Below are 25,000 nucleotides of genomic sequence, written 5' to 3'. Positions count from 1 at the left end.
TTCCTCGTTTTTCGAGCCGCGCTCTTCTCTGGCATTCTCCCGTGGTGCAGCGGGCAATTCCAGACCCTGTCCCTGGCACAGGACGCAGGACGAGATCTTCGGTGCTCACGTGCCTGTCGCCAGCAGATGAAGACGAGGAGGAGGAGGAAAGAGAGGGGCAGGGTTGCAAGGGGGAGGGGGATAGTGTAGGGGAGAGGTCCTCGAGAAAGTGATAATGATTTAATCATTCGTGTGAACATTCCATATGCCACGCACGTCATGTGGGGGCGACTGGCCCTGCTTAGTTAGGGATGGGGAGTTTGGGGGAGGGGCGGGGTGGGGTGTGTGTGGAGGGTGGTATGAGTAGAGATAGGGGTGGGACTGGGTGGGGGGGGGGGGAGGGGATGCGTAGTTTGGAGCGGTGTGTGTCGGGTGTTGACACCCATATCCTCCCCCTCCCCCCTTACCTCCCTCTCCCCCACAACACCCCTCCCTTTTTTTCTGCTCACTAGTTCGCATACTCCTCCCCTAAATTTCTTTTTCCCCCTCCACGGTCTCAGCGTATGTCGTTTTCTCTATTTCCGCCCTCTCTGTCCGTCACGAAGGGGGAACAGGGAGGGAAGGGGGAGGGGGGAGAGCGAAAGAGAGAGAGAGAGAGATGGGGGAAGGTCAGAAGGGAGAGTAGTGATAACGATGTTAACTGAATAACTCTGTTTATTAATCTTATTTATGCTCTCCGCTGTCAACATATTGATCTCATTCATTCTCTAATTCTTTAAGTACACACGCATGCGAGTGCGCTCGCGCGCGCGCGCGCGCGCCCTCACGCGCGCTTGCACACTCAGAAAGTATTTTAAAATTTTTATTTATTTGTTTGATGCCCCGATGAGCAAACGTGTCCAACTTCTCTCATTAATAAATGTTTCGAGAACATGATGAAAGGGTTCCATGGAAGCCTTCCATTTTGCATCTGCGAGATACAGAGTTAGAAATCGATGATAGAAAGTGGCCCATGAAACGAGTAACACGTAAAAACGTTGGTAAGATTGCTATATCGGAAGATTGTGTGATATCTGGAACTGTCGAGAAAACGCGAAATAACACATTATGTTTCACGATACTGGGAGACTCATTTTGAGACAATGGGTCATCACACCACAGCCTCGAACTGCGTCAGTAAACATTGAGACAGACTTGGTTACATATGAGACCGCTTTGTGGGACTGGTGGGAAAATGACAGAAAATTGGTGCCGACACATCTCTGTCAGATGATTTTCAACAACCAGAAAGTGGGTCGTGGCATTATTATGGAAAGCCACGAAAAAGTAGGTCACAAGGCAGCTGTGATTGATTGTGAACTTTTCAAGCAAGTGGACCGTTAGCGTCACGTGGTTGTGGGAAACTGTACCAGGACATAACGTTTTGAGGTGGTGGGTAACTGCATGAAAATGGACGTGGACTTTTCGAGATTGTTGGAATCTCCCGGAAAAGACTAACATTTTGATGTTGCAGTACAACATCGTGAGAAAGTAGGCGATATTATTATAATATGGCACTGCGTCGTTTTGAGTGATAGCAGCAAAGATGGTTAGGACGCAGCACTACCTAGAAAATAGAACCTATCGTCGCCAAAAAGTATGACAGCGTTGAAGAAATCGTGGAAAGCGCTGACAGGAAAAGAGGTTATAACAGGAATGAAGAAACCGTGGAAAACTGCGAGGCGGAAAATGGGTCATGACGCTGTTTTATTCGACCGTGGAAACAGATTGAGACAAACGGCTTGACTGAGTTTCTTATTTTTTTCCACTCCAGAGAAATTGGGGCCAGGATTATAGCATTCCTACTTTAGACAATACTTTAGGGTGGTATCTTGTCTTCAGAGATCACGTTTGTAATTGTTTCTCTTGTTGTCGTCATTTGTCGCCCTTGGTCGTTTGGGTTATAAACAACACGGAAATAGTGTCCAGAAATTTATTTTAGTGGGCTGGTATTGATGATTGTGCATACTGACTGGTGACATTGGTACGATAACTGATAAATAAGTAGTGGAGTAGTGGAGCAAATATGGTGATGAGTCCCCCTCCCTCGCCACTCGCCTTCTTTCTTCCCATTGCTGATACTTCATATGCATGTGACAGAGGAATCGCTTGGAAGCAGTGACAAGAAGGGCGGGTGGAGTATGGCGGCGACCAGGCTCTTGATTACAGTGGATGGTCAGAAAAGTATGCAGTAAAGTTGTTGTTATTGAACACTGACATCACTAAAAACAAACAAACGAAATGAATACAATTCACGTAAAATGTGCCTGAAATAAGTCATTTTGATCATCAAACAGGTTCAAACGTGACAGTGTAATGAACCATTTTATTTTAGTTCTTTAGTTCTTAATTGACAGTAAAAATTTGTTAAGCCACGCCGTTATTGTACAGTTTTAGTGGTGTGGACTTCTTTCTGTTGTTACTCTTCATTTCCTTTCAAGTCTACATGCGAAGGGCCAGACCATACTTTGAGAGATGGCTACCATACTTTAATCAAAGGCCATGCTTGGAGTGGTTACTGTTGATGGCTGTCGTTAATTGGAGTCTGTCAAGATCAATACCTTGTTCTAAGGGGCTGAGAGTAGACAAGCACATATGATGAAAACCTGTTTCACTCAAGGTTGTCTGGGCACTCCCCCCCCCGTCATTTTTCAAGAAAATAGCGCCTGAAGAAAGCGAGATGTATGTATGTATGTATTATTTTTCTTTTTGTCTTAAATAATTCAGTTAAAGTCCAGACAGACAAGCATTATCATAAATGATTGATACGACTTCGATAATGAATACGAGCTGCATCGAAATTAATCATTTAATTCAAAAGTTGCAGAAAGAGTTGTCCGTGCAAGCAGATCGATAATCCTTGCAGTGTAATCTCGTTCTTTTTGGCTATACATGGTGGTAAGATACCGATGTCTTCAGTCAAGGTCAGGATCACAATGAACAACCATTACGTTTGATTTTGGGACGAATCCATATCAGCAACCCTTTAATCCTGATTGACACCAGCCCAGATCGGTTTTAGAAATCGTTTTCTACCCAGACAAATCATGCCCGCTGCGACCTTGACCCTTGGCCGAGGTCATCAGGAACATCGTGGCTGTAGTATCTGTTTGCAGAGAATGGACCCGCTGCGCTGCTGTCAGTTTTCATCGCACGCGCTGCGCTCGTTCAGCATACCAAAATGTGCGAATCTCCGGTCCGTCTCATGAAGTCAAACGCTGCTGCCAAATCCCACAGACTGAGCATTGAAACGGAAAGAATATACTTACTTCGTTTGTCTGGGCTTGCCTGCTGGCCGTATGCAAGTCAGGTCTGGAAACTAAACTATTCAAGTGAGGCTGGCAGAAATTTGCGCACTTGGAAGTACCTGCGTCCAATTGGATCTTCCACCCGCTCAGCCTCCTGCCAGTCGGGGTGAACTTCAAAGAACAGCCCCCAGCACGGACATGCTCAGCAACACAGTATGAAGTGAACAGCGGGGCACGTGTACTGACGTGTCCACCACCTCTGTTTGGCAGCACGTGACCGGCGTTGAATGTAATTGTAATATGGACGTCCGAGCTCTGAGTTGTTACGTTTCATTCTTACTGTTACGTTTCGCGACTGGTTTCACTCAGTGCTGTAATTATGGTTCTTTTGCTTGAATGATTTCGGAAATGCCAGCGTTAAGACAACGGGTTCAACGCAGTCGCTACTAAAAATATCGGTCATGTTGTGTTTTGATATTAGTTAAAACACTGAGTAACACAAACTGATATCCATTTCATGAGACACTGGAATCACAACATGTAACTGGGATCGAGGGGAGAAAAAGGGGGGGGGGGGTGGGGGTGGGGGGTTGAGGGTGGTGGAGTGGAGGGACGGTAGTTGTAGTAAACGGTTGTGAATTTTTAGTGAATGAAAGTAGCGTAAAAAAAAAAAAAAATCATATTTTACTGTTTTACATATCATAAGATAAGGAAATCAGATACAGTCTCAAATTAAAACAGCAACAACAATGCATTACAAATATATGTCTCAAACACACGGTAACAATTATTCAGTTCGTTGGAAAACGAGTTTCAATCGTAGCCAACACACTTTCTGCGCGCGCGCGTGCGCACAAACACACACCTTCTCTCTCTCATACACACACACGAGCGCGCGCGCGCGCGCGCGCACACACACACACACACACACACACACACACACACACACACTCCTCTCTGCGTGTCTGGTGTTCTCGAGTCTCAAGCTTTTAAAACGTCTCTTTGAAATTCTGTCGGCGTGGCCAAGTTGCCAGAGCTGGTGTCAAAAGCAGATTCTGGGCGTAAAGACTTCTTTCTTGGCCCTTCACGGAAGCTCTTTGAGGGTGTCGGGCGCTGCTCCCTCTTGTGTTTTGGAAACGTCGCTCATGCAGTGGGCTGAATCAGGCTGGAGACAGTTTCATCCTGCGCTCTCTGGGGCCGGCATCGCTGGAATATTCCAGTCTTTCCGCTCCCCATTTTGATATTCTCCTTGACTCTGGAACACTTCGCGTCGGCCTGTGAGGGTCTGGCTCGTCGCCTTGCTGTTCCCTCCCGTCAACCCCCCGTTCCCCGCCCACCACGCCTCTTCTCATTCTCCTCTGAAGTCCCCTTGCCAGTCTCTTTTGCTCTTGTAAAATATTGATAGAACGCGGGTTTTTGTTGTTGTTGTTTTTCGTTGGTTTTTTTGTTTTTTGTGTTTTTTTGTTTGTTTCTTTTTAATTATATATATATATATATATATATATATATATATATATATATATATATATATATATATAATTAAAAATATATATATATAAGAAAAGCGTTTCTGTTCAAAATTTAATCCTTTTTATGGATTTTTTTTTCTCGATGCACGAGTATAAGGCAAATGCTGTGCACAAGCACCAACGGGAAAATATTGCAGGGATGCATCTGTTGTTTCACAGTTTTGTAATTTCCCTCCTGCTAAGAATAGGTGTACTGAAATCCCACAAACAATCACGGTTTGTTTACAGTGGGAAGATGAGCATCACTGTCAGCAGTTGGCGAAGTGGGCGGCGTGGCTGGCGCTTCCTTCATTAGTTTGTGTCAGTTACAGTGGGCGACAAATCTGGCGCTCCAAGCACGGTTTAAATAGATGCGATGTAAATTGTCTTCTCTGATTGAATGCTGTTTGTTTGATGTGTGGGGACGGATTGTAGTTACTCTTACTACGGGTTTCGTCTGTGGGTGGTTTCGTTTCTCAGAAGCTTTTCGCTGCGATATGACCTGCACCGTGAATCGAACTGAATCGGGTTAGCTCGGTTGGCACTGTACGTTAATGCTCAGGGACAGCTCTGACTTTTAAGTTCGCTACCTTGTCTGCTGCCCACCCCTCTCCGTCCGCTGGTGCCCGAGGGAGATGGTCAAAGGTCTACACGCCGAACAGCCGGTGTCCCATGCGATCTCTTTCCAGAGTGGCTGTTATCTGCCCCTGCATCCCTTTTATGGGCCGCCTTTTCAGACATGCTGTGCATATGCTAAATTTTGCGGCACCGGCTCTTTCCGTATTTAAACTTGGGCCACAGGATCAGCATAACAATGAGGCCCCAGAATGGAAGCCGTTAGTGCCGGAAGGAGGTGTTTGAGTAAGTGCTGAAGCGAAGGGAAAGGACAGTGTTGTCAGAGAGAGAGGGTTGTGTCCCCCTGGTCTCTCCACACTGTCACTCCCCTTCCCCCCTCCCCTCCCCGCCCTCCTCCCTGTCAGCCTGCCTCCAGCCAATACACCCTATCGATTGGCTGTCAACATCGCTGTCCGCCCGACCCCTCTCCTAATATTCCGCCCCCAAAATTGCATTTTCCCTTGCATAGCGGCGTGTCATACAAGATTATTAAATGTAATTCATATGTTTTCAGTGGGAGGGCCGCCTCAACGAGCCGGGGAGAAGCGGGTTGGACAGGCCGGCCAAGCCACCGAGCCTCGCTTGTCTCGCAGCATCTTCCCCGGCCCGTAACGCAATTACAGGGCCCCAAAAAAGAGGCTAACGTTTGCTGACCTGCCCGGAGTATTAGGAGATCTCCAGGATTGTAATGCCATAATCATGGCGGGATTGAGAGGGGTCTGAATTATTAGAAGCTATGCACGAGGCGTGAGCCGATGGGAGAGAGAGGGTTGGAAGGGGGTGGAAGGGGCGCGGGCTGTGTGGAGGACGAGTCCATTTGGAGGTCCAATCTGTCAGGGAGCGCCCTTCCTGTCAGCGACGAGACACGCCTAATTGACATCTGGATGCCCCCGATCGCCGCAGAAGGATCAAATATTGCCGTGCGCAAAAGAAACGGCAGACTTGGGGGACGACCTCCGAGCGTGCCGATACCAGGGCCGGGAGCGGGGCCTGCAAAAGGTTCCTAAGCCGCGGCCTTGTTGTCCCAAAGCCTCTCTCACAATTCGTCCACATAATGCTGGAAGAATGAGCGGGACCAAAAGGCTTCCTCTTCGGGGCCCAGCTGTATGTGACCTCTCTCCCCATTTCCCCCACCTCTCTCTCTCTGTCTTTCTCTCTCTCTCTGTCAATGTAGAATTACACGGAGTGTCAGTGGAGGATTGAGTTGCCCCCTCTGCCGGATTCCTCTTCCCTCACACTTGCCCCTGGTTGCCCTGGCAGAGTGGGGCTTGATTAATGGGCAGGCTTAGTGGGGGCCGTATGATAGCCAGCTTATGATATTGTCCATCATAAGGTCCTGGCTGATCCCCCCCGTCAATGCGCCGCTAATATGGGGTCATTCCCTCCTTGTTGAAAGATAGCCGGGCGGTCAGGGGTCGTGCACACATCCAGCCCCAGGACAAAGAGGCCTCCCCGGCGCTGGCTGGCCTTTTGTGGACTCTTTGTTTGACCCCTGTGGACTGGGAGGGGGGGGGGGGGGGGGGGTGGCAGAGCGACCATCTTGCTATTCAAGACGTGTTGCCTCGCCTGTCAGGGATGATGCCTGGATGCCGTCGGCTTTTTGTTGGCGCTGGTGGTGGTTGGTTGCATGATGAAGATGGGCAGTTTCAGAAGGTTCCTGAGAGAGGGTGGTGATTTTTTTTTTTTTTTTTTTTTTTTTTTTGTGCTGGTTGTTTGGCTAACGGCAGAGACGTCGCTTTAACAGTTTTGGGGGTGTACAATAAAATATAAAACGTCTTATGCAAACCGTATTCGGCTGTCCGGATTGAGTGTGTTAATGAATGGGTTGAGTGTTTCAAGTGATGTGGTGGACAATTTCAAAGCAATAATCCAAACAGAGAATGCCAGTAAAATTGCATTTGCACAAGAACGAAATAAGGAGAAAAGATAGAGAATGTTTCTGTTGTATTACATATGGGTAAAACATAAACATCGCGCACTGTATTTCAATAAAACAAGGGGATGTGATTCTGTTCTTCTTTCGTGATTTTTTTGTTTTTTGTGTGTGTTTTTTGTTGTTGTTGTTGTTTTTTGGTTGTTGTTTTTTAAATTTTATTTATTTATTTATTTATTTTTTACATCACATGCTGTCTCTGTTCCGCCGATGAATGGGCAGAGTTAGATTGCATTCTTGACATTATGGTTTTTAACTTTAACGGTATCCTATCTTTTTGTGATTTATTTATTGCAAAGAGAAAATCCAATGGAATGGATGGATAAACTTAGGTAAAATGATATGTCATACCTACCCAAGCAATTAATAAATATCTTCTAATAGCTTTTGTGGTCCTCGGCGTAACGAATGTATATGACCACCGGTTAACCATCAACAGCGTTGTCATGAATGTATTCCAGAGTAAACTAATGTAAAACTAAATGCATGTTTTCTTACTACAACGCCACTGATTGAACAGCTGGTGTTCACTGCAGAAGTGACAGCCGGAAGACGAAGAGACTGGTTAAAAAAAAAAAATTAATAAAATAAAAAGTCTGTCAGGAAATGGTCATCTCGCAGTTCAGAACAGGTTTGGACCTGCCCTTCTGACCCTGTATGAAGTGTGTCAGATTGATCATGGTGCCATCCTAGGCTGGCAGATAACCACCGCTTGTCACTATCATCGGCAATAAGGCCTCTGGCAACAATCTCCAGGGCTCAGCACCCTACAGGGCGAGGGCTTAGGGCCTTCCCCGCTTTTCAATATCCCCTTCCTGCCACCACTACCCTTTCGACATGATCAGGGCACAAACAATAATACAGCCACCACGTATAACGAATGACAGTCTTGATCCCTTGGTCATTCGACACGGGGCGGAACTGGGTGTCTGGTGATAGGAAGTGATCCTATCTGACCCCTCCATTATACGTGCGGTCACAGCGAGATTTATATACTGTCAGATTACACACACACACACACACACACACACACACATATATATATATATATATATATATATATATATATATATATATATAATCTAACAGTACAGGGTACTGGTTCAGAGACCCAAGGCGAAGAAATGTACTGTGTGTATGTCCGTAAACAACAAACTAAGCTTGTTTATCATCATTTTATTCTACTTTTGGGGGGAGCGGGTGGTGGGTGGTGGGGGAACCTGTATTTCTAACAGTTTGGATGGTTTTTGAGCACTCTCCTTTTTTCACCAAAGAGTTGACGAGTAGCCGGTTGTAGCTTCGGTTTGTTTGTTTAGGAGGAAGGGGAGGGGCCAGAAGGTGGGAGGAGGGGTGGTGGACACATACAAAAAGATAGATGGTCAAAGGAAATAAAACCGAATGGCACAACCCTGGCAGTCAGCCTATGGCGGAGCTGGCTTTTGACAGGCGGGGGGTGGGGTGGGGTAAGCTTAGTGGAAGCCAGGACGCATCAGGCACACAAAGCGCCACAGCAATACGTCCTGGGCCAGTCTGACAGCTAGGGATGAACGCGGGGGTGTTCACGTGGGTGTCACGTGCCCCCCAGGTATGTTAATACTACTTGCCCCCTCCTTTTCTCTCACGCCTCACCCCACACCCCTCCACTCTCCGCCATCTTCCCACACCCACCACTTGAGGGGTACCCCTGTGGAGGTGCCGGTTTGAAATAGTATCCCTCTCTTTATGACAGTATGCTCCAGGAAATAGGTTCTTGTCTGTTGCTGCCATATTTCTGCTTTAAGAAAACCCAGGTTCTTGTCTGTTGCTGCCATATTTCTGCTTTAAGAAAACCCAGGTTCTTGTCTGTTGCTGCCATATTTCTGCTTTAAGAAAACCTATTTCTGTCGGTTCGGTGTGCCTTCCTGTTCCCTATAATCACATTTCTGGTGATCAGCATCACTCCTATAGTTTCCCGGCCTGTTTCGCGGTGTCTGACATGCTTGTCAAGCGAATGTTTTCTGGTGATAGGGTGCTGTCACCATACACTGCAACGGGCTTTGGCTACCCACCCTGAAGTGTGTGTCAATCTGACCTTTGCAATATACTTTTTGCTGTTAACATGTCTTTTATTTGCTTTGTTGGGCCTCTTACTTTAATTATTCGTTTGTTGGTAGTCCTTTTTTTAAGAGTAAGCTGGCGACCTCAGCTCTGTGTGTTGTGTTAGTGTTTAGTTGTGGTGTTACCTGTGCCCTTTTTTATTTTTTTATTTTTTTAAATGACATGGAAAGAACCCCTGTCTCGATCTTGTTTATTCGACTTAAAATGTTGTTTGGTTGTTTTGATGGTTTAAGACTTTGAAGCAGACATCCGCTTAAATTTTGAGTCTCTTTGAGGGAGACGGTAAGCCGAGGTGCAGCATTCAACTGGCGTACATGAAAGAACCCATGGCAAAAAGGACTTTAAAAAGGTGTGGAGCCGGATTCTGGAGAAGCTTTCTCCTCAGGGAGAGCTGTCCGAACTCCATGCAGAGAAAAAAATCTGTAGTACCTGAAACACAATTCCATATGTCATGCAGAATGCACATGAACTTACCTGCACCGCTCCACCCCACCACCAACACATGCGATTTTTTTTTTTTTCAAAATCTATTTTTTTTCTTTTTTTTGTTTGCGCAGTTTCATCACGAGTCTCCCCCTCCCGCCCCCCACCCCAACACACACAGACTTAAATATACCAGGGGAAATAAAAGAGTGGAGCTCGACCATAACCCCCATCCCCACCCCACCCCAGTCGTCAGCCCGCGACGCTAACCACTTTGCTACAGTTTGTGTGTGTGTGTGTGTGTGTGTGTGTGTGTGTGTGTGTGTGTGTGTGTGTGTAATGTTACAAGAAATTATACAATTAAAGAGATTTTACTGTAATGATAATTACTCTCTTTGTAGACAGCAGTTGGAATTTCAAGACTTGTTTTCAAACTGGAATTTCTTTAGGAAAAAAAAAAGGATTCCGGGAAAGAGGAGAGCAGGGGGAGGCGGGTACTACGGGAAAGCAAAGTAGAGGAGGTGGTGGGGGCGAGGGGTGTGCATGGGCCGACCTGGAAATCGTTAGAGGAGGACGTAATGAAGAGAGAGAGAGAGGGAGGGATTTTCAAAGCACAGGGCTGGTTGGAAGAAGCATGGATGGTTTTCTCCCTTACTCCACATCCCATGTCGATGTCCCCGTGGGTCTTAATGGTGCACAAATGGACATGTTGATTGTGTCCATAAAGGATGGCAACTTCCCACACCCCTTTGATCTCCTCCGGCCAGGAGATGTTTACGGCTCGACAACAAGGGCTGTGCTTGATTCGTTTCCAACACGTGTGATTATCATCTCGTAAAATGCTGGATCCACTTGAAGAACGGTTCTGAACCCATCTGTGTGTGTGTGTGTGTGTGTGTGTGTGTGTGTGTGAGGAAAGAGAGAGAGAGTGTGGGTGAGGGGTGTAGGGTTTCACCGAGAGAGAGAGAACATCACCACTGCAGGAGAGTACTGATTACTTCCTTTGCATTCATTCGCACAATATCGTTTTTCAATCTCTCTCAAAACCGAAAGTTTCTTCTGTTCCGCATGTGGAATGCAATTTGACGCTGTCAGTCTTTTGTTGTTGGGCATTTTCATATTGCGCAAGTGAGCTTCAGCGAAAATGCGAAGAACTAAGAGTTTTTATCTCATGGTATCCTTGTTTGAACTGCGAGGAAGAGTTGTCTCTCTGGGTGGAAAGTTGCAGACATAAATGTTGATGAAAGGGGTGGTGGATGGGAGACCGAGAAGTTGGGGTGACAACAAACTATTTGGAAAAAAAAAAAATCCGCGTTGTTTTCTGATTTATTTAACAACCGCGCTAAGGCTCCATTTGCTGCAGAATAGTGGAGGACATAGAATTAGCGAGCGGGTTGGCGTAATGGCTAAGGCGCAGATCCGCCAATACAGTATCCGTGAGGATCTGGCTTCGAATCCCGCTCTCGCCCTTTCTCCAGAGTTTAACTGGAAAATCAAACTGAGCGCGTATAGTCATTTGGATGAGACGATAAACCGAGGTCCCGTGTGCAGCATGCAATTGGTGCACTGAAAAAACCCATGGTATTAAAAGTGTTGTCCTCTGGGAAAATTCTGAATAAAGAATTCCACTCTAGGTACACAGATAAGTATGCAGGCACTCAAGGCCTGAGAAGCGCATTGGGTTATGCTGCTGTCAGGCATTTGCCTAGCAGATGTGGTGTAGCGTATATGGATTTGTTTGAATGCAGTGACGCCGCCTTCAGAAACTGAACACTGAAACAGAGGAGTGGACGGCGCAGATTGCTGACATGCGGAGAGACCCTAACAAAGAATAAACGTTTAACAACAGGACACACACATGTTGAATATCGATAACCTACCAGTAACCCACGATGATGCATTTCAATCGTTATATATATATATATATATATATATGTGTGTGTGTGTGTGTGTGTGTGTGTGTGTGTGAGACACAGTTCAGTGTATTACACCCACCCACCCAGTGTGCATAAAGTGTAAGCACTGCTTGCATTTCAGATTTACATTTTTCACCCGTCCTGTTCAACCTTTATTGCCACCCTTATTAATCGGATCAGTGAGGGGGGAAAAGGCGACTTCCATTGCTGTAAAGCCTGGTTGCGGTGTTTATCATACGGTGCCACAGGAACAGCTGAAAGTTGATGATGACATATGTTTGTCAGTTAATTGGTGTGTATTCTTTTCAATATTATACCTTTGTTGTTATTATTGTCATCCAGTTATAACGTTTTATTCATTATTCGGGTCTCTGCGTAGGCCAGCAATCTGCAGTGACTGTAGGTCAGCCACAACGCTTCGACACCTCCTCCCAACTAGAGCTCTTTGTTCGTGTGAATTATGAGTTTATGAGAGCTTGTCACAGACTTCTTTGGTCTTCTTTTTCTGTTCAAAATCTATTGGTTTAAAGTTTAACAAAATCTTCTTTTTTTTCTCGATTCAGAAATTACATTCACTCTCGCATGTACTATTGCATTTGGATTCGTTAGCTTACAGTTTGTTTGGTTGTTTTTTTTGAGTTTTTTAATTATTATTATTTTTATTTTTTTTTTATTTTTTACCTCAATTGTCATTTGGGAATGATCACAACAAACCCCGACTCGGAATGTGGGATCGGCAGGAAACAGCGGAGAAAGGGAAGCCCTTGAAGCCCTAAATATTTATCGCACTTTGGTTTGGAAACCAAAGAAGAGTTGGGAAGGGTGTTTTATGTGGAACGCGCGCGCGCGCGCGCGCACGTACACACACACACACACACACACACACAAACTCACGCACACAAACACACACACGCGCAAGCACGCACCTGGGACAGTGGTACCAACCCGGACCCCGTTTCCTGTGTGACAGTGTGTATCACCTGACGTTTGGCGAACCCCGGTATGTCGGCCCTTTTAGCCCGTGTCACGGCGCACAATGCCTCTGTTGAGCGTGGACATGGTTTGATGCAAAGCTGGGGGCCCGGGCTTTGGATTGTTTACTGCCTCCTAGCTGCAACTGAGCTATTTGTTTTCCGGTCATATGGCGAATCGGAGAACAGTGCCTGTTTTTCATGTGAATTTTTTTTCCCCCACCGTGGTGGGGTCTATCGCATCCTGGAATGAGTTACGCCGTTTTCGCGTTTGTCTTGTCCCCCCCCCCTTCCCTCCCCCTAAACTCCCACACCCTACCTAGCGCCGCCCCCCACCCCCACCCCCCCTCAACACACACCCTTTTTTTCTTCTTTTTATAGGTGCAGGGCGATTTTGAGCAGGGAATGTGAGGCCCTTCGCACACCGCGTAGTCAGGGATGTCCGGCACTGGACTGCTGCGTATCGATATTGTATTGATGACCTTAGGTGTGACAGCCATGCGGTACAGGGGGGTGATTTGGGGGTCATCTCTCCCAACAAGTTTTCTAACATTTACTTGTATATTGTTTTGTTTGTGTTCCTGTTTGTCACACACGTTCACGTGGGGTGGAATGAGAGTGAAAAGGGTCACGTGCTGTCCGGTGTGTGTGTGTGTGTGTGGGGGGGGGGGGGGGGGGGGGCAGATGCAGCCACACTATTTAATGCTATTCTGGCACCCGAACAAAGTAGTTTGCCCATCAGGGGCGCGGAGTCCTTGGCAAGGCTGATCTTGGAGGTATTCTTCCTGTGGGGAAACGCCAGGGGCCGACATGAAGAGGTTTTGTGACAGAGAAGGAAGGGGTGATGAGAAGACTAGCTTTGAGAACTGGACACAGTGGGGTCATCTTGAGAGCATGGCGACTTCCTCTTCAAGCTTCTCTGGTGAATGATATTGTTACTTTGTGAGGAGAAACTGTTTCTCTTTCTCTCCACATCTCTCTCTCCCTCTCTCTCTCTCTCTCTCTCTCTCTTTCTCTCACGCGCGCGCGCGAGCATAAACAGGGAAGTTCGCGATCGTCATTGGAAGAGGAAAAAAACAAAAACAAAAAGCACCTTTAATATCAGTGATATCGTGCAAACTACGGCAACAGCAATACAGAACAGGTTTACGTTTTTGACAAAAGCTCGAAAACACATACTCTGTATTTAAAGAAACAAAAAGTAAAGACAAACCCCTTCCCCTGAATCATCACTGTCTTGAGTCGACAGAGCAGAGAAACACCCCTTGCCCAGGATTATCACTGTCTTGAGTCGTGAGAGCAGAGAAACACCCCTTGTCCAGGATTATCACTGTCTTGAGTCGTGAGAGCAGAGAAACACCCCTTGCCCAGGATTATCACTGTCTTGAGTCGTGAGAGCAGAGAAACACCCCTTGCCCAGGATTATCAGTCTTGAGTCGTGAGAGCAGAGAAACACCCCTTGTCCAGGATTATCACTGTCTTGAGTCGTGAGAGCAGAGAAACACCCCTTGCCCAGGATTATCACTGTCTTGAGTCGTGAGAGCAGAGAAACACCCCTTCCCCAGGATTATCAGTCTTGAGTCGTGAGAGCAGAGAAACACCCCTTGTCCAGGATTACTACTGTCTTGAGTCGTGAGAGCAGAGAAACACCCCTTGTCCAGGATTATCACTGTCTTGAGTCGTGAGAGCAGAGAAACACCCCTTGTCCAGGATTATCACTGTCTTGAGTCGTGAGAGCAGAGAAACACCCCTTCCCCTGTATTATCAGTCTTGAGTCGTGAGAGCAGAGAAACACCCCTTGTCCAGGATTATCAGTCTTGAGTCGTGAGAGCAGAGAAACACCCCTTCCCCAGGATTATCACTGTCTTGAGTCGTGAGAGCAGAGAAACACCCCTTGCCCAGGATTATCAGTCTTGAGTCGTGAGAGCAGAGAAACACCCCTTGTCCAGGATTATCAGTCTTGAGTCGTGAGAGCAGAGAAACACTCCTTTCCAGGATTATCACTGTCTTGAGTCGTGAGAGCAGAGAAACACCCCTTGCCCAGGATTATCACTGTCTTGAGTCGTGAGAGCAGAGAAACACCCCATGCCCAGGATTATCACTGTCTCGAGTCGTGAGAGCAGAGAAACACTCCTTTCCAGGATTATCACTGTCTTGAGTCGTGAGAGCAGAGAAACACCCCATGCCCAGGATTATCACTGTCTTGAGTCGTGAGAGCAGAGAAACACCCCTTGCCCAGGATTATCACTGTCTTGAGTCGTGAGAGCAGAGAAACACCCCATGCCCAGGATTATCACTGTCTTGAGTCGTGAGAGCAGAGAAACACCCCATGCCCAGGATTATCACTGTCTCGAGTCGTGAGAGCAGAGAAACACCCCTTCCCCAGGGTTACCGCTGTCTTGAGTCGTGAGAGCAGATTGTTAAATGCAACGCAGTGCAGCGGGTTCGGGTGATGCTGATAACAGTGATAAACTTATCTTCGTCATGTGTCATGGTGGGTGGTGCTGTTGCCAGGAAATGGACTGTGTGTGTGTGTGTGTGTGTGTGTGTGTGTGTGTGTTGTAGCACTGTTTTCATCGTCACATATTTCTGTGGGTGAAAATCGGGTAGGTGCAGAGAGAGCGCGAGGCCAGGCCATAATCTGGCATCCCCACCCCCACGCCCCCTCCCTTGTCTGTGTCTGAAGGACAAGCACCCCATACCACTAGTCAAAATGTGATCGATTTGAGGGAAGAAAAAAAAACAAACACACCCTGGTGCGTAGTTCGATCCAAGGATGATTGATGTTTTTGTTTGCTAAGGGGGTTGCGTTCGTTATCCGTCAACAATCTCTCTCTCTCTCTCTCTCTCTCTCTCTCTCTCTGTGACAACCAGCTCTTGCTCCTCCTGTGTTATAATGCAGACTCGGTAACCATAGAACAAAAATGCACATCATTTTGCCATGTTAATGGGCTTGATGGTTATAAATAATGGAAAATACAAGGTTTTTGTGGTCTCGGTGTGTGTGTGTGTGTGTGTGTGTGTGTGTGTGTGTGTGTGTGTGTGAACGCTTAACCTAGTTGGATGAAATGCATTAAATGCTGTTTTTATATCCGGAGGATACTCGTTCGACGTGTAATGAAGGTGGTCGCTTTTATTACGGGAGTATGAATCTTCATCCAGAAGCGTCTTTTTATGGGCCGAACACAACTCCCGGCTGGTTTGAGGGGAGGGTGTGTGTGGGGGGGGGGGAGGGGGGTGGGGAAGGGGAAGACGGCTGGAAAAAAAGCAGTGTGTATACATATGCCACTGGGCCCACCACGAAGATTTTTGTCTATTAATGCGCGCATTACAGCGCCGAGCATAAACCGGGAGCTCATGTAAACGTGTCACTGCCTATAACTTTAATGGCAGCTTATGCCTTCGTGACTGGGCCGGCTCGTGCTTTCGAAGATGATGTGCACCATTTTCTCGTCAACCCCAGCCACCTACAACCTCCCCACTCCACTCCCCCCCCCCCCCACCCCCCTTCCTTGTTCCTATCTCTCTCTTCCATTCCTCTGATCTTAGAGGGGGAAAAAAAGAAAGGATGATTCAGATGGGCAGAAACTGTTTGTGGGTGTTTTTTGGTTGAGCGTTGTGGGACTTTGAAATACTGGTAAAACCTGCTTGTTTGAACGTTCGTTGTTTGCCGTTCATTAGATTTTCAACAAATTCGAGAGGTCTCTAAACAGCTAACAGAGGGATGGTGTGGAAAAACATTCAGTCCAGCGCAGTAACTGTAGCTGCGCCTGATGAGATTGGCTTGCACAGCAAGCTTGCGTGCAAGGAGAGAGAGAGAGAGTGAGAGAGAGCAAGAGAGAGGGAGGGGTAGGTGGGGGTGCAGACAGACAAAATACAAAAGGGGGTCGTGGGAGACAGATAAAGTACATGGGTGTACATGGATGATTGGACTAAAAAAGAGAGAAAGCAAAGAAAGGGATTAAAGAAAGGTTGGAGGCCAGGGAAAAGGGAAGAATAATCTCGTTGAGCCTCTCTGAAGTTCTTGTTCACACTGAAAAAGAGAAAACTGAAAGCAATGAGTTGCCATTCTTTTGCAGTGGCATTTCAATAGACAGCGAACAGTGGGTAACGAGAGGGTTAAACCTCCTTTCCTTATCTATGAAATTTTGCAGTAAAGGGATTGTTATGGTTTTGATTCTTCCACATGCATCCTAAGTATATGGGAGCATACAACCACTGTTTCCCTCACATCTTTTATTCGCGTTGAAGCGGAAGAAGCCGACAGGGCTTGTCCATCCTGTTCCCCTTGTTTCTTTGCTTTCTATGTGACGTCTAAGTGCATTTGCTATCGGGAAGAGTTTATTTCCACGTGTGTGTGTGGCCCGTGTGTGTTTATTGCCCGAACAATAATATTGTTTTTTAGTTCGCCGTGCTGTCCCTCTTTCCCGTTTCTTCCTTCCTTCTCCCTCCCTGTGTGTGTGTTTGTGTGTGTGTGTGTGTGTGTTTGCGTACATTCGTGCGCGCGCGCGTTTGTGTGTGTGTGTGTGCGTTCGTGCGTGCGTGCGTGTGTGTGTGTGTGTGTTCTCGCCTGTGCATTTGTTCGCGTTACTGATTCGCTATGAAGTCTGCTCAAGGAAGAAATCTGTTCAAGCCTGAAGCTGACATAATGGAAGGGAATTTTTGAAACGCAAGATGAAACTGTATGGTTTCCAACGGGGCGTATGGTTTCTGACAGGAGGAGAGCGAAAGGCGCGGAAGAACAACGTTATTATTTAATAAGAAATGTGAAGGAATAGGAAAGGGTTCTTTTGATTAGTCTGCCCGAATAATAGACGACCCTGGTCGTGGTTTATTTTGTTTTTATGTTCGCTAACAGCATGGACATTGTTAAGAGTTTGCTCAGTCTGTCACAACGAGAATCACTAAGCTGTGGTGAGTGAGTTTATACTATTATGGTGAAGGGTTGTAACATATAACCCCCCAAGCCCCCCCAACCCTCTTGTCCCCTACATCAAACACAAAATGCCTTGTTTTGCGTTAACCATCATTTTAGATAACGAACAAATACGTGAAAGAGGCAATCATGTCCATGACTTCAGGAAGGCGATGAAGTGCGAGCGCGCGGACACACACACAGACACATTAAAGAGTTGTCATGTCACTGTCACGTGTTTAGTTTTAAACAAAGGTAGTGGTGGTAGTGAGAGAGAGAGAGAGAGAGATTGTGCACGCGCGCAAGTGTGTGTGTTCATCTGGTTGTTCCAGTCAGACATTTCCCTAGGTTTGATTGTATGCATGTGCGTGTGCGCACGATCCCTCTTCATCAAACAAAACACATCATTGATGGTGGGAAAGGGTGGCGGTGGTGGGATGTAGTTTTGTCAAAGACTTGGTCATGCACACAACAAGAAAGAACGGGGTGTGTGTGTGTGTGTGTGGGGAGGGGGCGGGAGGTAGTCATCTGTTTCCTTCGCTCCCTCCACTGTCTCCCTCCTTCCCCGGACCCCCCCCCCCCTTCCCTTGCCTCCCTCCCCCTCCTTCCCTTGCCTCCCTCCCCCTCCCCATCCCTCATGTAACGACAGGCCGACAACAATGGGGTCAGGCAGAGCGGGCAGGAAAAGCCGGGGGTGCCAATGTGACATTTCAGCTTCATTTCAATTTTCCTGCACATTTTATGAGCCCCGCTATTGATATTTCATCGCTGGGAGGCCCCCGGGTCCAGACGGGGAGATAACGGGGGCCATATTTTTCACCCTCCGGCTCTCGTCAATAATGGAAGAGGAGAGAAAAAAAAAGTGTCTGTCGTTCTGGCTTCTTTCCCACCCCACCCCACCCCCCCCAGTCTTCCCTCGCTTCATGTCTCGATGTCTTCCGTTTCCAGTCTGGTTCCTTGCTCCAATGTCTCCTGAAAGGAAGAACAGTTCAAACGTTATGATGGCTATCATTCCAGCCGGGACGAGCGCTTCACGAAAGGAAAGGAAAAAAAGAAGAAGAAAAAAAAAAGGAAAGAAAGCGTGTGGTTTTCTGATTGAAATAAGAAAATGGCGTCTCTGGTGTATCTGGTCGTAATAACTCCCCCCCCCCCCCACCCCCAACCCCCACCCCTCAGCCTCAATGCTGTTCGCAATATATAAAAGCAAGATATTTATAAGATTAGTCGCAGTGCGTCACCGTTGGCTGTTCCATTGTATATTTCCTAACGTCGAACAGGCTGAAGGAATGGATTTTAAGGAGACATGACTAGAGCTCTCTCTCTCTCCCTCTCTCTCTTCAAGAAATTCCGTGGTGTCTGTCAATTTGGTTGAAATAGTTTTCATTATCTCTTGCGCTTCTTCTCTGCAACTACTATTATAATCTTCTGTATAAGGAGGCACACACAGAATCCTTCACGCTTTGTTATGGAACATCACACAGTAGCAAAATCACACCTAGTCTGTGTGTTTGTGTGTGTGTGTGTGTGAGAGAGAGAGAGAGAGAGAGAGTCCAAATCCTTGTGTTTTCTTTTTACTTTTATAATCAACGCTAGATCATATTCTTTTCCCGGCTTATTGAGAGTCGTTCACCAGCGATTACGGTAGCATTTACAGGCCGCGGTCACCTTCCGGCAACTCATTCTCCTTACCTTGGTCTTTATTTTCCAAGACTGCCAGCGATGGAGACGCAAGAAAGGTGAAGATTGTATTTTCAAAGTTTTCAGACACAAAGCTACAGATAAAATTAAAATAAGTTTTAATTCGGGTCAGTGGGAACATTTTGAAGATGAATTGTCGGCGAAATTGGAAATAGGAAACGTCTGTCAAATAGGATATTTAACTCGGCTATCCTGCGGCATTTCGAAATGACAATTTTTTTGTTGTTGTTTAATCGAATAATTTCAGCGACGGCCATAAACGAGAAGATAAAAATCGCGCGCTTGTATCTGTCTCACTGTCTCTGTCTCTCTCTGTGCGTGCGCGCGCGCGCGCTCGTGTGTTTGTGTGTGTGTGATTTGGAATGGAGATTTACGATCGAAGGTCTGGCTGTTCTTTCTGGAAGTTCCACCATGAGCTGCTTTTGTGGCATCTTCTCAGTGTGACCAAGACGAAATGAATTGGAAATTCAAAAGGAATAATTCAGCGTTTCCAATGGTGTCGTTACATAATTGTTACCGGACCCATATTCTCCACATTACATGAACAAAATGGTGAATGGGTGCGGTTGATGAGGAGGGTCTTCATGGCTGATTGGGCTGCACGTTATATAATTCATGTAACACGGTTCTGTGCTGCCTGATCCCTGTTGTCCGCTTGGGTTATTTTAAACTCACCCCCGTTTCTGGACGGAGGGCTGCCCCAAGCCAAGATCTCCCTCCCTCTGCTCGTGAGCCGTCACTGCAAATGGGAAGTGATGGGAAGCCTGTCACACAGAGTTCCCCGGAGAGGGAGGGGGGAAGGGACAGGTCCAGTATGCCGCTTGTCGTAGTTTTCATAAAATAACGAGTGGCGCAGGCCATGCCGGCTTCTATCATGGCCCCAATCTGGCAGCGGCGCGTGGCAGGCAGTCCTGGGGCTTGATGAATGGCGGATGACTGTGCCTCCCATTCATCTGGACGCCTTGTTACAGCTGGTGGCGGCCAGCACAGCCCGGGTGGCGGGGGAGTGGTGGGGGGGGGGGGGGGATCGAGCCCCCAGTAATTGCTTATTAACTCCCCTGGCAGGCCGGGGGGAACCGAAAGGAAGAGCACGCGACTTCTTGGACACACGTCGGAAACAGGTGACAGAGGTGAGAGAGGAAAGCAAGAAGAAGGGAAACATGTCTTTCATAAAACGCCTGGCTAAAAAAGCAGTAACCGACCACCGCTGGGGGAGAGAGAGAGAGAGAGAGAGAGAGAGAGAGAGATGCAGTCGTCTGGCTGGCCCCGTTCGTCATGGGAAGTTGGAAGAAGGGGAGCCCCGGCCGTTGGTCTTGGGTTGCTCATGACAGATGAAGTCCGGGGCCATCTGCTGAAATGACAGGCTAACCTGGGCTCGGGCTCTTCCGCCGCGCGGCTCCCATCCCCCCAACCCCCACTCCCCCCTCCCCCCTCTCTGCCCCCCAAAGCCCTACAGCAAACACAGTATCAATTTGTGGCCGTGTCATTGGAAAAATATGGAAATGGCGGCTTTGAGTGGCAGCGTAATGGGGATCAAATGGTCAAAATGGCTGTGCGCTGATGACAATGTCACGTCCTTCGCTCCCCACCTCCCCCTCCGTAATGAACTTTTTGCCCTGCAGTTGACGACGAGCTTGATTTTTGCCCCCTATACCCCCCCATTCCCCCCACCCCCACTTTCTCCTCATCCCTCCATAATGGCTGAAGGGGGTGGGGGGGGGGGGGGGAGAGAGAAGGGAGGTGGTGGTGGTGGCAGCTCTGGCGGATGAGAGGGAAAGGTCAGGGCGATTTGTTTCATAGAGATATTTCATGTCAGCCGCCCGCAAACCAGTTTCCGTGAGGGCAGCAGCCCCATCACTTGGCGGATGGCCATTGCGTCAACGGTGAACTCTGCTGGCAGCAGCAACATGAAAAATAACGGTTTGGTCGGTGGGAATGGCGCTCGGGTTATCATTATTGTGAGAAAAATTGCGGCTGGGAAGGGTGGGGGGTTGGGGTAGGATTATGGGGGAGGAGAGAAAGAGGGGACAGACTGAGCGAAAATGTCGGGCTGTGTGTGTGCGTGCGTGCGTGCGCGCGTGTCTGTGTGTGTGTGTGTGTGTGTGTGTGTGTTCAAAGATTAAAGCTGTGTTCACTATTGATTATGATTTATTTCACCATTCTACAATCTGGATTGTAAATAGATGTATTAGTTTATATTTCGCTCGGTGATATTTATATGTTTCAATCATTTGACCTAGTGCAATTTATTCACTCGCCTTTCACCCAAACCAGGCAGTACAGTGTTCTCATTATGAATTTTTTTTTTTTTTTTTTTTTTTTTTTTTTTTTTTAGAACAGTAATGTTCTTTAAGGATCGCATGATTTTTTTTTTTTTTTTTTTTTTTTTTTTTAAAGTCTGCATTTGTCGACAACATTAAGCTGTTTCCAAAGAGTTTGCTTTTTTGGCCAGTCCTTTCAGATCGTGCTATTGAGTATAGTCGTGTTTCCAAACATATTAAAAAAGAAATTAAGGCAAGCTCGAGTCGGCACCATCAAGCGCCGATACCGGGCTCGAACCTTGACCCTCAGATGTAAAATCGGCTAATGCATCCGTCTTGAGACATTTACAGATTTTACAAGGTGAGTCAACAGGAAGCGTCGATGATGGACTGCTGAATCCCTGTGGGTTGTTTTCAGGTTGTATTGGAGTCAGGGTGAAGGCGACAAGGGTGAGAGTGAAAAGGAAACAGTGAATGTCGGTCCTTTGGTCTGTGCATGCACGTGCAACACATTTGTCACGGGCCGAGCCGAGGCTTGCCCACCCAAGTCATTGAGCCGCCGCCACAGCAAGACGATTGCTCCTGGGAGGCAGACCCCCCCACCTCCTCCCCCCCTGGGTAGACCGACCGCCCCTTACGCTATATTACGTCTTGGCGATCTTCTCTTGTCAACATCTCCATCACCCTTGGTCTTCCCAAAGTGTCCTCTGTTGTTCACATCTCCTGGCCTCGCTCTCCGTTGTTTCTTTTGCCTGGACCACGTGAAGACGGGTATCAGTCTGGCTGAAGTGGACGAGATGAGGTCAAGGAGAAAGGAAGGTGTGTTGCATTTCATACAGGTGGAAGCAGTGGGAGGTGGTGGAAGAAAGATGCTGCAGTCCGAATTCTGTTGGATATCTGACAGTTCAGTGATTGTGATGGGTTCCGAGGCGACCGATACTTCCCTTGCTGACCATTTTTCTCTCCTGTGTTGAGGACAGCCTCCTGCCACCGGCTGGTTGTGTTTGATTGCACGCTGATCATGTGGTCCACGTGCTATACATATATATCACGGCGGTGCGTTTAAAATCACACACACTTTCGGATGAGGGGATAGTTCACAACATTTTACAACACACCCTGAAGGACAACACAACACAAAAGAATAACTCGCACCACGTTGAGAGAAGAGCGGGCGTTACAGGGCAGGCCCTTTAGTTAGGATAGGAGGAGGAGGGGGGAGTCAGCCCGATAGTTTGGCTCTTGGTGTTGGAGCCCAGGGTCGGAAGGTCTTCTTAGGGGGTGTCCTGTCTGATATCACCCCCACCCCCACCCTCACACCGGGGCAAGGCTTGCTGTCTTTGTATTTCTTTCATTTGGTTTTGTTTCGATCTGTGTGCAGATTCTTCGCCAGTCGCAGATGGGAGACCACCATCATTATCCAGTCGACCCGCAGAAGTTCGCGAAGGCGTGTGTGCATGCGTATGTGTGAGAGGGAATCAGCTGCAATTGTGTGAATTTTAATAAAAACAGAGTGTATGGAAAGATAAACGAAGGTGTTTTTTTTTTTTTTTTTGTTTTTAATGGTTTTGTTTCACATGTACCAAAGAATAATTTAACCTTTCAGACTGTGTAAGTGAATAAAAAAAAGTTTAAATAATATTTCATTTTAATGATATTTCATTTTGAAATGTCAAAATACTCGATTCCGATAAGACAGGATTTAAAGTCAGCTCTGTACTCTGAAGTTGGTATAATCATCAAAAGCTCGGAAAAAAATCAATACATAGCACTGGTCAACATGTGAGATGAATATAGAAACATTTGGCGTATCAGCATGTGAATCACAAGCACTTTCTAAAGGGGCTGAATAACTGAACATCGGTCCTGTAAGGGGGAGGGGGGGGATGATGCACAACTACAATCATCATGCACACAACCTAGGAGACACTTCTGACGTTGACCACTATACAAAACTTATCTCCAACTTAAGTACACACATTTAAAAAAATAAAATAAATAAAAGCCGACATTGCCAACAGACAACCCACACAAACGTGACGTTAAAAAAAAAAGTATACATACAACAAAGTAAAAATGCAATTTATTAAGACCAAACACACACACACACACACACACACACACACACACACACAGCCCCTGGGGGGGAGGGGGGAGCCGAAAATGGCTGGTGTATGAGAGAGAGAGAGAGCAGTGCAGTAAAACAATAAATATTGAAAAGAAAAAAAAAAGCTGAGTTTACGGTGTGCAGGTGCACTGATTAAAAAAAAAAAAAATCCTGCAGTCTCACCTTATCTGCCACATATGTATCATCATCATCGTGATGATCTTCATCTCCAAGCCCCCTGCAGAAGACAGTAAAACGGGGCTGGGAAAGCAGCCTTTGGGAGAAAGGAGGATGCGTTCAGAGCTCCCACAGCTGCGCGTTATGATAAATAACTCCAGGGGGCAGCTGTCACCTGCAAGCCATTTCTGCCCCATACCCATCTTTTTTTTCCTTTTTTTTCCTTGCCATTCCCTCTATCCCGTTTCGTCCCCTTTTTTTTCTTCTTCTAAATGTGACACCTAACCTTTTCGTCTCGCGTTTAACGTCTTCCTCTGAAATTGTATCAGTTTGCATCCCAATCGTTTTGTGTCAGAAAAAAAGTAAGGGTGGGGGCACTCTCTCTCTCTCTCTCTTTCCTCTCTAACCGCCCGTCTGTATGACTGTTTGTCCACCATCCCTCCCCCCTTCACTACCCATTCCCGTACTCTGGTGAGAAAGTGACTGTTATTGTGTGTGTGTGTGTGTGTGCGCGCGCGCGCGCCCGCGCGCCAGCGTACACGCGCGGCATTGGTATTCTGATTGCCCGTTGGGGCTGAGGGCAACTGAAACCTTCGATGGAAAAGCAACCGCTCTTTTGATACATCACTCACCAGTTAGCTCGCGCGCGCGCGCGCACACACACACACACACACACACACACACACACACACGCACAGAGGATAGGGATAAACGATATCCACTGATGGACAGAATCTGAAGACCCACAACAAATGGCAACCATCTCGAGACTTCGCCCCAACAGGTGAAAAATACCTCCCTCCATTCCCAACACCCCTTCCCACCCCACCACACACACACACACCCCTTTCCCAGCACAGTGCTATGGCCCGGGGAGAGAAAAAAGAAGGAACCAGAACGATAATATCAACACATCAAACGCTAGTTGCGCCGATCATATGCCGCCCGCTAGACTCTTCCAGCCACGGCTCAGGACTCGGAACGGTATGGCCACCACAGGGGAACAAACAACCAGCCGACGGAGCCAGTTCCAACAGTTGGACGATAGGTACCATATGTGTGTGCGGGTGTATGTGTGCGTGCGTGTGTGGCTGGTCCCTCTGCTTGACTTTC

At 47.2% G+C, this 25,000-nt stretch overlaps 1 protein-coding gene across 1 annotated transcript in view; it reads left to right on the top strand.

The window, feature by feature from the left end:
* LOC143300578 (uncharacterized) overlaps positions 1–23,322 on the top strand; it is a 181,965-nt gene extending 158,643 nt beyond the window's left edge. The window contains 1 exon segment of the mRNA XM_076614349.1: positions 22,985–23,322. The gene's annotated coding sequence lies outside the window, so the exon portion shown is untranslated.
* Positions 23,323–25,000: the final 1,678 nt, after the last annotated feature.

This window comes from Babylonia areolata, chromosome 26 (assembly GCF_041734735.1).
Source record: "Babylonia areolata isolate BAREFJ2019XMU chromosome 26, ASM4173473v1, whole genome shotgun sequence".
NCBI lineage: Eukaryota > Metazoa > Mollusca > Gastropoda > Neogastropoda > Buccinidae > Babylonia > Babylonia areolata.
Note: the sequence above shows the minus strand (reverse complement) of the source record. Positions and strands in the feature narration are given on the sequence as shown.